Source organism: Oryctolagus cuniculus, chromosome 12 (genome assembly GCF_964237555.1).
Source record: "Oryctolagus cuniculus chromosome 12, mOryCun1.1, whole genome shotgun sequence".
In the NCBI taxonomy this organism is placed as follows: Eukaryota; Metazoa; Chordata; class Mammalia; order Lagomorpha; family Leporidae; genus Oryctolagus; species Oryctolagus cuniculus.
In genome coordinates this window covers 3689948-3701647 of record NC_091443.1, presented here as the reverse complement: position 1 = coordinate 3701647, position 11700 = coordinate 3689948, and the positions used below count along the sequence as shown (strand labels likewise).

The following is an 11700-nucleotide window of genomic DNA, read 5'->3' as shown; positions in this document are numbered from 1 at the left end:
CATCATATCACCTACCCCTGGGATAACCAAGCATCACATCACCTACCCCTGGGATAACCAAGCATCACATCACCTACCCCTGGGATAACCAAGCATCACATCACCTACCCCTGGGATAATCAAGCATCACCTACCCCTGGGATAACCAAGCATCGCATCATCCAAACCCTTTTATTACCCCCTTGGCACATTTTTGAGGGTAAAGACTGATTTTATTAATAATGACATGACGTCAGATAGAAATAAAACCTAAATGAGAGATCCCAGGTAAATGGTCGCCCTTCCTCGGTGTAATTTGAAGGTGAGCGAGCCAGCCTCCCACTGGAGTAGGCCCTTTGCAGCAGACGTGCCTTACACGTTATTTATACAGGTACTTCAGGAAGTTTCTGGAAAATGGAGTTTAAAGATACGTCTACTTTAATGCAAACATTTTTCAAATCCAGGCCTAGTTTTTTTCCTAATACACATTTTCTTTGACCTTTTTGAAGACCCCTTTTTGTGTATATAGTTTTATATATACACACATACATTTATAGAATGGATGCAATATATGTTCAACATTATACATACACGTCCATCACAGGTGGAAATAAGATACAGCAGTCACCTGACAACAGAATCTAGATTAATTGCCCCCTCCCCCATCTGAAGCATTGATTCTGTAAGGGTCCTGGACGTTGAAATAGCGCTGGAATTCTTCGACTTAGAATCAAAGACAACCAGGTGCCAGGACTAAAGAAATCCCAAGCACAAAAGTGTCTTTTACTTTCACTTCGAGTAAAAGTCACTTCAATCCGTCCTATCTGGAATTGAGTAGTCACTGAGAAAGGAAGCGAGGCGATGCCCCCGTTCCGTAAGAAGCTCATCGGAGTGCCTCGGATGTGCTCAGACCACCGTGCTGAGGGGCGAGTTGGCAATGACGTTGTCGCGAGCACGGAAACGCAGGGCAAGGGGTGGAAACCGCTCGGTACTGAGGACACGCCAGGCAGCGTGGACGCCCGGCCCACGAGCTCCCCATGTGGCTGTTCATGGCCATCCTACTAAATACACAGTGCTGCCTTCCCCCATGCTGAGAACCCGGTTCCAGGAGTCCCAGTGACCAAGCAGAGTAATCGGGAGCGTGGTGGCTGGAACCCATGACCGTTCCCAAATTCTGCAGCCCAAACCTCCCCTCTTCCTGTCCGAGTAATTAAGGCTATGTGCCTATCACCCAAAGGATAATCCTTCCCATAAATAGTTTAAAATATTACTAAATAGCTAAAGGCATTAAGGTTTTAGGAGGTGTAGTTTAGGAATCTCTGTAAATGATTTACGTAAAAAGCAAACCAGGAGACAGCTGAACTCCTCACGTCAGGGTCTTGAAGATGTGCCTGCCTTCTTCTTCAAAGACACGTAGCAAGTGCGGCTTCTTGGCTGCTCACTGTCAGCCTCACCTTCCCTCCTGAGAGTGTCAGTCCTGCAAATCAGATCAGAGAAGAACTCATTTCCACAGCTCAGGAAATCCACTCATCAGTGAGCGCTGGGATGAGAGGCCGCTTGCGGAGAACCCGAATTAAAACAGCTCGACAGTGGCCCCGTGGATCGCTACAAAAGCCCTTAATAAAAGCAGCTGGATTTCACCGTGGCTCCAAGGCGCTTGTCGCGTGTCCCAAGCCCTTCAGTCTTACTCTGTTCGACTACAAGGCCGGATCCCCGAGTCTGAAAATCCCGGAAAGACTGTTTGCTTTTTCTTTCTTTCCTCTCTGATTCCTTTTGCAAACGGGTGTCAGGCTCAGCATTCCTCAGGCTCGCTTCTTTGCAGTTAGTTACTGAGAGGAGCGCTGCCTGACGATGCTTCACCGGGAACGGCACTGGGCCACCGGGCTGAGCCGACTGGGACGTCCCCCTGAGCATCACTGCCCTTTCCCTACACTAGAGACCCGACAAAGCGGGGCCGAAAACCAGCAAGGCGGAGGCAGCTGAGAGTCCCGGAGCGAACGCCTGCTCTCAATGCTGCCACAGAAAGCAGGCTGCCCTTGAACCCATCCCAGTGTCCCTGAACTGCCCATCTGCCAAGGGCAGGGCTGCACCACGCCTTCTTTGCTCCGGGGCCCAGTGAGCACTATTGCAGGGTACTGGCTGGCCCAAGGCTGGTCTCTTCGTCCAGCAAATGGGAAAGGAGCGAGAGTCGGGCTCACAGCTCTGCGTCTCAGCTGCGGTTCCGCGCTGTACCAGTGACTCAGCCCCCAGTTAACTGGGAAGCTTGCTTCATTGGCTGAGCCTCTGCTGCCTAAATAAGACCTTCACGTGTCGTTCCAAGCAAACGACTGCAGAAAGAGGCATTGGCGTTTATGCAAAAGCCTAACTGCGTCCCTTCTACTCCACGTGTCCAGCAGAAGCACGCGGCTCTCTGTGGAGTTCCGGAAAATGATGCAAACTCGCCTGGATGAGACATTCGGGGTGCACAAAGATGGTCGCCTCCGGGCAGTGCCCCTGAGGAAAGCTGAGGAGCTGCAGACCACCCCGGGTCAGGCAAAGGCTTCCAGAAACAGAGAGGGGCGCCGGGAGGACCCCTGGGGGCACACGAGGGACGTGTGGGAGGCAGGCCTGGCCCCCTGGGGAAGGCCGATCACCTGTGAGCAGCAAAGCGTGGGAGGCAAAGGAAATTGGAATTCTGTTCAAGTCAAGACACCTATAGGCTCCCGATGAAGGAGCACTCTTTCCTTCAGACAAAGAAAAGTGTGTGAACTCCCCGACAGCCCTGAGCAGGTGCCTTCGGAGAGACGCTGCCCGCCTGAGCAATGCCCGGTCCAGTCCGAGCTCTGATTTGCTGCTACTTCATGCCCTGTGCTGTCTTCTTCACAAATCTCTCCTCCTCCCCCTCCCCACCCTGCCCCACCCCAGCCTTCCAGCGCCCTGCACTGCGCATTGGTGTCACTGGTGCTGCAGGGGGTACCAGGAAGGTGGGTGGAGACCAGGGGGTGAAGCTGACTGGCCAGGAGGTCCAGCAAAGCACGGGTCAGCGTAGGGAGCCAGGCATGGCCCAGCTGGACCTGACCGCGCCCTTCCCTCCACCCCCACCAGCCCTGCAATGCTGGCCCCAGTGGGGGGTGGGGGGAGGGGACGCAGGACAGCCAACCTCCGGGCCACTGGGGGTGGGGGGTGCAAGGTTCCAGTGACTCAGGCAGAGACGCCCCGCCCCCCCCCCCCCCCCGCCCAACTGCACGGCTCCCGCTTCCCTCGTGTCTTGGTCTCTAGTGTCATTCTTGTCAATGCAAACGACTCGTCAGGACCAGGTGGCCTCTGCCTCCCGGTCCCCGCTGGTCACAGGCCCGGCCCTTTCTTCCTGCCTCCCTCACGCCTCTCATTGCTCTGGGAGGTGGGGTCAGACTCTCCACTAGCCAATCTCTGGTGTTCTAAGCAATCCCCTGGCTCTTGACCCCGGAGAAGCCTCAAATTAATTTCAGATGCATTCAATATCATTCCATTCGTAGGATTTTCAGCAAAAAAAAAAAAAAAAAAAAAAAAAAAAAAGATGCCATACTTCAAAGAACTTTTAATGATTAAGAAATAGAACTTGTTTAACCCCTGACAACTCACATTGAGCTTGCTTGTCCTTTTAACCGAACTTTATTTGGTTCTAGCTCCAAGCCCAGCAGTGAGACAAATATGGTTGCTGGGGATCAAGCCCAGGGCCTCACGGGTGACTTCCATCAGCTACAACTGAGGGGGCAGCTTTTCACAGAGATGGCCCACCCCTAAACAATAGCCATTAAGTTCATCAGCGGACCGGAAATTGGAACAGGGCTACAGAAATAGAAGAAGAACCTAAGAGCCAAGGGCTGTGCGCTGGCAGCATCTCTCTTGGCCTTTCTGAGTCCGGCTTGTGAACAGATCACGCGCAATGCTGGGGCTGGCCGCACCAGGTCAAGCTGGCGTGTGGCATCATGAGGCAACAATTCTGAGAAAATCCCCTACCTTGAAAAGGCATCAGAATTTTACTTTTTCCAGCAAGTAGCCTCAATTCCAAGGCTTTTAGCGGTGTGTGTCTTTTAGGGGTGTGAGTTCACAGCCATGGCGTGATGTCCGCAACGGTCCTGCAGGCGTCTGATAGAATCAGCGCAGGCTTAAACTTTCCACTGTAGAACCTGCAAGGAGCAGGAAGCCTTTCTGTATTGGTAGACTGCGCGGCTCTGCCTGGCATCCAGAGGGAAGCCACAGATCATTTCATGTCTGGGCAGACTCAGGATGCCGCCTGATGACAGAAGGGTTTGCCACCAACTGTCTAAATGTCATCTCGCCTTGCTGAGCTGCTAACAAGAAGTCGCAACACACATGCGCCATATGTCACTTAGAAGGAGACACAGTCAGCATCTCTGAATCTGTTATCTTCTCAGCTCAGAGAACAAGGAGCCAGTTACCTGCCTCCATGCACAGCTGTGTGCTCCTTCCCGACCATAGCCAGGGAGGTCAGCTTGCAAGGGACCGCCTCGGCCTTTCCATCCAGGAGAGGGTGAGAAGGCCCAGGTGCAGCACACTGCTCACCCTGGCCAGTCCACCCTCCACCTGGGCATACAAAGGAAGCCGCCCCTTGCCAATGGGTTCAAAGACTCCAGGATGGTTGGATGATCCAGTAACGTGTCGGGGGCGGGGGCACATACGTAGGCAGGGACGATGTATAATAAGTGTCTGAAGATGGGGCAGGGGGTTCATGCTGGCAGGCAGGGTGTGGTTATGAAGCACGAGAGGGTAGAAGAATACAGGGTGTAGGCTGTGGGCATAGAGAGAGCAGCAGAGAATATACATAGGCTGTGTACACTACGCAGGGAGGTCATCGAGGTGAGGACGTGCACGTGTGCGCGTCAGGTGGCAGGGGTGGGCGTGCAGCTGCATATGTATGTGAGTGGGGGCTGCTGCATGTGTAATGGGCAGTAGGGGCTGCATGGGGGTACGGTGTCAAGAGTGGGATGGTGCGTCTCGGCTATCAAAGTCTGAAAAGCCAGCCACGCTCTCTTTGCCTCAGCTCCCATGCCGGACCCTGGTCCAGGGCTACGGGAGCAAGCTTCACACAGATGCAGAGCCCGCCTGCTCTGAGCACTTGGCCCCTGGAGCTGCTTCAGAATGCGGCTGCCCCCGCAGTTGCACACGGCAGTCCTCTGTGCTGGGACCCAGGGCACTGCTTTGCTATGATGTACGTGACTACAGACCTGCAATGCCCCACAGGACTGACTGGGGGAAATATCCTGGGCCATAGTTTCCAGTGATAAAGCATAATCACCATGATGATGATCATCATCACCATCACCACCATCATCGTCACCACCACCATCCTCACCACCACCATCACCATCACTGTCATCACTGTCACCACCACCATCATCATCACCACCATCACCGTCATCACCACCATCATCACCACCACCATCATCATCCTCACCACCACCATCATCACCACCACCATCATCACCACCATCACCACCATCCTCACCACCACCACCACCATCACTGTCATCACTGTCACCACCACCATCATCATCACCACTATCACCATCATCACCACCATCATCATCCTCACCACCACCATCATCACCATCACTGTCTTCACTGTCACCACCACCACCATCATCACCATCACCGTCACTGTCTTCACTGTCACCACCACCATCACCATCACCATCACCATCATCACCACCATCACCACCATCCTCACCACCACCACCATCACTGTCATCACTGTCACCACCACCATCATCATCACCACCATCACCATCATCACCACCATCATCACCACCACCATCATCATCCTCACCACCACCATCATCACCACCATCACCATCACTGTCTTCACTGTCACCACCACCATCACCATCACCACCACCATCATCACCACCATCACCACCATCCTCACCACCACCACCACCATCACTGTCATCACTGTCACCACCACCATCATCATCACCACTATCACCATCATCACCACCATCATCATCCTCACCACCACCATCATCACCATCACTGTCTTCACTGTCACCACCACCACCATCATCACCATCACCGTCACTGTCTTCACTGTCACCACCACCATCACCATCACCATCACCATCATCACCACCATCACCACCATCCTCACCACCACCACCATCACTGTCATCACTGTCACCACCACCATCATCATCACCACCATCACCATCATCACCACCATCATCACCACCACCATCATCATCCTCACCACCACCATCATCACCACCATCACCATCACTGTCTTCACTGTCACCACCACCATCACCATCACCATCACCATCATCACCACCATCACCACCATCCTCACCACCACCACCACCATCACTGTCATCACTGTCACCACCACCATCATCATCACCACTATCACCATCATCACCACCATCATCACCACCACCATCATCATCCTCACCACCACCATCATCACCATCACTGTCTTCACTGTCACCACCACCACCATCATCACCATCACCGTCACTGTCTTCACTGTCACCACCACCATCATCATCACCACCATCATCATCACCACCATCATCATCACCATCACCATCACTGTCATCACTGTCACCACCACCATCACCATCACCATCATCACCATCCTCACCACCACCATCACCATCCTCACCACCATCACCACCGTCACCATCACTGTCTTCACTGTCACCACCACCATCATCATCACCACCATCACCATCACCATCATCACCACCATCATCACCATCATCAGCATCACCATCCTCACCACCATCACCACCATCACTGTCTTCACTGTCACCACCACCATCACCATCACCATCACCATCCTCACCACCATCACCACCGTCACCATAACTGTCTTCACTGTCACCACCATCATCATCACCATCACCATCCTCACCACCATCACCACCGTCACCATAACTGTCTTCACTGTCACCACCATCATCATCACCATCACCATCGTCACCACCATCATCATCACCATCCTCACCACCATCATCATCACCATCCTCACCACCATCACCACCACCATCATCATCACCATCATCATCATCACCATCCTCACCACCATCGTCGTCGCCGGCACAGGCATTGTTGTCGTCATTTCTATGCACAGTGCGTCGCAGCTTCCAGGACTCCCTCATCCCTCATCCCCTGCACCGCCACGTAATAAAGAGCCAAACAACACGGCGTCCTTTCGCAAAGGTCAGTTCTACAGCTCAGAATCCAGCTTTGCTCACGGTCAAGGAAAGACTGCCTGAAATCCAAGGCTCAAGTGAGCTCAAGACTTCAACGTGAGCACACGACCTCCATTTCTTGACCAAGCCTCACTGCAGTCCCAGGTTTCCTTGTGAGTTCCCATTCCTTCCCTGGGAAGTTTTTACGCTGCTCCTACCGCCTCCTGAAAACACAAAATTGAATTGCAAACACGTACGAAGTCGCTGGATGGTCACACAGATAAATATTACTCTCTCTTTGCTGTCAACATGCGAGCGGCCTCCATTGCAGCCCTGCTAATGATAGCGAGAGCAGAGCGGTCGTCTGCGCTCCTGGACGGAACCCCACAGAGAGCAATTTGTCCCACCATTTGTCTCCGGGATGCGGCTGACATTTGCACAGGCCTCCGCATTTCCATTTCACAGACTCAGTTCCCAGGAAAGCAAGCAGGAATTTCTCAGGACGGCGGAGCGGCAGCCATGCTGGGATTTGCACACAAGGACACTGCAGCGTGCCAGACCTTTATCCTGAGGGCAGAGTTCAGTCTGCTGAGCAGAGACGCACTGGCATCTCCATTTCACTGGCCTTTGTTTCAAAAAGAGGAGAAAAGCAAAATGTCAGCGAGGGACTCCCACTGCCGGTCTGTGTGGTGACATTTTCTCAGACTGTAACGGGGGGAGAAATTGGGAGGCTATCCCAACACTCAGAGAAAGCACCCCCACCCGGCCAGCCCCGTGTAGAACGAGTGAGGAATCCAGGGGTCGACAGCCCCAGACCCGAGTCTTGGCCCCATCCAAGTCGCCACTGCACAGGACAGAGAGCAGCTCAGCCTGCAGCACCCATGTGACAGCTGCCGAACCCAACGTGGGCACAAAGTGAATCAGAGGCCACACAGTCCTGCGTCTGTCCACGCGTGCGTCCATGCAGCCTGACAGCTGACACAGCCACGCACGGTTCTTCTACCTGGGTGTCCAGCGACAATTCTACCGGACCCTCCGTACTCAAGAAGTTCCCAGGGGACAGACAATCCAACACCAACAGACAGGCTGAGTGCTGTCCCCACGGCTAAGCCCCCCGGGGAGGGCGCTGGACGCAGCCTGGATGTGGGTAGAGAGGGCCCACAGCCGGAGCTCTCTTGAGCTGTCCCAGAGGACAATGACGGTTCTCTGTGTGCAGAATCAGAGGTTCCTGAACGTCTGTGTATAGGACCCCTGGAGGGCCGGGGCAGGGGACAGTTAGGCCAGGGGCTCAAGCAGGAGGCAGGGAGACGACTCTGCAGCCTCCTGGCTTCCAGTGTCCCCTTTGAGAGCCTTTAGTAGATGCCACGTCACACCCACCCCGACCACCAACTTTTGTTTCCTCTTCCTGGAAGGCAGAAGAATATCCTGGGAAACTCCAGGGGAGACCATAGCCTGCTCTTTGAAAAAATAAATTTATGTTTTTGGTCTACCGGTGCCAGTCTCAAGGGCGCAGGGCTTTCAGCTGCATAAAATTCCTGTTAGGTTTTCCTGGGAACCTAAACCTCCGACAGTCCCTGTGAAATCCTGCCTCGCACGGTCTTCTAGGCGATTAAGTGCCCCCCTCCCATCTGCAGGGCACGCATTCCTCCAACTCCCCTCTGTGCGTCTGTCTTGGACACCGCAGCACTGTGCCAGCCCCAGCGCTCAGCACACACAGGCCTCCTTCAGCTACACTGTGGGTGACCCCACAGGCAACACCCAAGTGCGGCACAGACTACAGGAACCCAGGCGCGCTCGGACTACAGGAACCCAGGCACGCTCGGACTACAGGAACCCAGTCACGCTCGGACTACAGGAACCCAGGCGCACTCGGACTACAGGAACCCAGGCACACTCGGACTACAGGAACCCAGGCGCACTCGGACTACAGGAACCCAGGCACACTCGGACTACAGGAACCCAGGCGCGCTCGGACTACAGGAACCCAGGCACACTCGGACTACAGGAACCCAGGCGCGCTCGGACTACAGGAACCCAGGCACACTCGGACTACAGGAACCCAGGCGCGCTCGGACTACAGGAACCCAGGCGCACTCGGACTACAGGAACCCAGGCGCGCTCAGGCCTTCCCACAGGCCCCTGCGTCAGGAGGAACTGGCTTTTTCCTAGGCGTTGTGCCCTGGGGCCATGCCACCTGGAGACCTTTGGATTCCGAAAGGGCACACCATTGTCCATCCCCCCTGCTCTTGCCCCCAGCTCAGGCCCACCCCCCTTCAAGACCAACGCAAGCCCTCATTGTCTGCAGAGGTGTGGCATACCCAGTTCAGCCCAAAATTAAACTGCCTATAAAGTACTACTTCGACCTCACAAACAGACTTTAAGCCCCTGGAGGAGAAAAAAGAAAAACCACCGCCCTACGCCTGTGCCCTCCTATGTTGTCGTGTGCCGCTCACCTTCTGCGTTCTGGCGCCCATTCCAATCTGCTTCTTGATCTCCCCAACTGCAAGTCCTCTGAGCACCAGAACGGCAATGCATCTGAGCCAACATCCTCATGCGACAAACACAAGTGCCGCGCTCTGACTGCCCACTCCCCAAACCCCACAGAAGTGCCGCGCTCTGACTGCCCACTCCCCAAACCCCACAGAAGTCCCGTGCTCTGACTGCCCACTCCCCGGAACCCCACACAAGTCCCGTGCTCTGACTGCCCACTCCCCAACCCCACAGAAGTGCCGCGCTCTGACTGCCCACTCCCCAAACCCCACACAAGTCCCGTGCTCTGACTGCCCACTCCCCAAACCCCACAGAAGTGCCGCGCTCTGACTGCCCACTCCCCGGAACCCCACAGAAGTGCCGCGCTCTGACTGCCCACTCCCCGGAACCCCACAGAAGTGCCGCGCTCTGACTGCCCACTCCCCAAACCCCACAGAAGTGCCACGCTCTCACTGTCCACTCCCCAAACCCCACAGAAGTCCCGTGCTCTGACTGCCCACTCCCCAGAACCCCACAGAAGTGCCATGCTCTGACTGCCCACTCCCCAGAACCCCACAGAAGTGCTGTGCTCTGACTGCCCACTCCCCAAACCCCGGCCTTTCTTTCTGTGCCTGCCCCTGCGGCCCCAGACGTCAGGGGGACTTTCTCTTCCTCCTCCCTTCTGCCAGATGCCCTTGCCGAGACAAACGCCACCCACCTGGCTCTGCTCCGTGCTGGCTGCCACCACCGTAACCGCAGCAGTGTCTACAACCAGGAGAACGCCTTGTGCACGACCCGATTGCCAGCAGCGGACTCCACACATTCTCATGCGAACCTATGTCAGCAGCTTGATTTAAGTGTTCTGCAATGGGACGTGTATCAAAACATCACAGTGTACTCCAAAAATACATAAAACATGATTTCTCAGGAGAATTTCTGGAAAGACATCTGCAGAAGCTTCTCACGCGTCTTCCTTAGTGCTTCCCTTCCAGATCCAGTCGCCCTGTAACTCCGGCACAGAGAAACGTCCTACAGCGTCACATGAAAGGCGTCCCTCCCGTGGGCAGTAGCCGTCCACTTCATGACCCCGCTGCACAGGAGCCCTGCTGACATCTGACGCCTGTCTTCCCAGACGGGCATCCCCTGCTCAGCCACTCCCTTTACTCAAAGCAAAGCAGTCGGACCTGAGCTCGGGCCATAGCTGCTTCAGCAGCCCGGCTTTTCCCTGCTCCATAATGCGGCCCTGTCCTCAAGGCCTCCACGTGCCACGTGCCACGCGCTCCCGAATCTCTTCCTAGATAAACCCATCAAGAACTCGGCCTGCCGCCTTTTGCTTAGGGCACTTTTGATGGAGGTGATTTTCTAGCACACATAATGCATTAACAGGTCCATGGGGAGTCTTGGAGGGTTAACCTAGAAAGGTCAGCTTCCACTTAGTGTGAGTTCTACAACATCAAGACGTGAAAGGAGAGATCTGCATCAGTTAATAGAAGACAGCGTTCCTGACGTGGAGGCAGTCAGGGCTCATCATGCAGGAACACACACTGACTAAGCAATCATCAAATTTATGAACGACCCCCAGGAGAATCATGCTGGTGGAGCTCTAGAATTCTGTGAATAACAGCAAAAGCAGAAAGTTTTCAAGAAATAAACAGAATTTCCTTCAGAAGCAATAAAGGGGCGCTTTGCTCCTCATGGACATCATTAGACGACTCATTGCCACAAGTTGGAAGTCGTGTCTTCAAAGTTCAAAGGGCGAATCGTTGAACCTCACAATCTTGTATGCAAACCAGCATGTCAGTGCAATGCAAGAAAACAGCTGGCCGTGGGAGAATGCAGACAGGCCGTCAGACCAGAGCTGCTTTGACTCACTCAGGTGTATACTGGAGAAAATGAAAAGTAACCACATAATAAAGAGGATGATGGGATAGTCACAGGAAAGCTATGATGATTCCTAAAGGAATATGATTTCTATCATTATAGGAATAATATAGGGATATGATTATTCCTATAAGTAAGACTTGATTTGTACTCCTTAGCTATTAGTGAAAATATGAGACTAATATAATAGCAATAG

At 54.0% G+C, this 11700-nt stretch overlaps 1 long non-coding RNA gene across 1 annotated transcript; it reads right to left on the bottom strand.

Moving 5' to 3' along the window:
• Positions 1-394: 394 nt before the first annotated feature.
• Positions 395-10639, bottom strand: LOC138844518 (uncharacterized). The gene is made up of 2 exons (XR_011380411.1): positions 10342-10639; positions 395-1456 (listed from the first exon to the last, which is right to left on the bottom strand). It is a non-coding gene; the product is annotated as an uncharacterized lncRNA (long non-coding RNA).
• Positions 10640-11700: the final 1061 nt, after the last annotated feature.